This window comes from Mus caroli, chromosome 7, assembly GCF_900094665.2.
Source record: "Mus caroli chromosome 7, CAROLI_EIJ_v1.1, whole genome shotgun sequence".
Lineage (NCBI taxonomy): Eukaryota > Metazoa > Chordata > Mammalia > Rodentia > Muridae > Mus > Mus caroli.
Window position 1 is genome coordinate 606,900 of NC_034576.1, and position 1,099 is coordinate 607,998.

The 1,099-nt window shown below is 42.3% G+C and overlaps 1 protein-coding gene across 1 annotated transcript in view; it reads right to left on the reverse strand.

Annotated features, from left to right (window-relative positions):
• Positions 1 to 1,099, reverse strand: part of LOC110297349 (leukocyte immunoglobulin-like receptor subfamily A member 6) — a 27,399-nt gene that overhangs the window by 2,033 nt on the left and 24,267 nt on the right.

Consider the following 1,099-nt stretch of genomic DNA (forward strand, 5'->3'; position numbering starts at 1 on the left):
AGGTTCTCCATCACTTTAGAAGATCCCAGGGTCAAGGTTAAAGAGTCCCTGGAGGTCCCATCTCCAAACCCTCTCTTTTCCAGACAGGTGTACCAAGTCCTAGATTGAGATAATCGTAGCTGTCACTGCTCAGTGAAGTATGAATGGTAGAGTCACATCTATATTTCACTCACAAGGTAAAGGTTGGAGACTTCACAAAGCAATAGGTATCAATTGTAACATTTGGATTTTGTTTTCTTTAATGTGAATATTGTTATGTTCTAGATATCATAGAGAATTCTGTCTATGGATTAGGTATGGATTTGAATCTGTTTTCATCAGACTTCAACAGGGCTTGTAACTATTACACCTCTTCCAGAGGCACCATAGGCCGTGGCTACACTGAGAGCAAGNGTCTGACAAGGATGCTGTGAATATTGTTTATTTGAGAGTGAGGAGAAGAGGTTGGCAATGGGAACCAGTCCCTGTATAGGANCCTATATCTGTCTGTGGCCTCCCCAAGATTGTTTTTCTAACTACATCAAATCTTTGGATTCCATTAGCAGGGAGCATCCCTAGAATGATTCAGGTGGCCTCCCAACCTCATGAGGGTGAATACCCATCTGACTGACATTCTGCAGCTTTTAAACCCTATGCTAGCTTATATTTATTGTAAATGGAAAATACTGACACACCCCTTTAGCTCAGAAAGATCTAGATATTCTTTCCTTTGACCATGAACTGCAGAGTCACTGTTGTATTGGGAGATAGGTATGTATACCACCTGAAGATGCTCCTAAGGGTTGATGTCACAAAACTCATAGAGAATCTTAGAATTATGACCCATGAGCTAGACTGAAGGAGCCTGAGTCCCCCACGATGGCTATTTGACCCACCCTTGCCATGCATCAGTAGACTGTGGGTAGACCGACTGCAGAATCATGTTCTGGGGATCTCCTCTTTCAGGAGAGGTAACAGCTTCGACCATCACCAAAAATACATAGACACGTGCACTAGCTAGTTTTGTGTGTAAACTTGACACAGCTGGAGTTATCACAGAGAAAGGAGCTTCAGTTGAAAAAATGCCTCCATGAGATAAAACTGTAAGGCATTTTCTCAA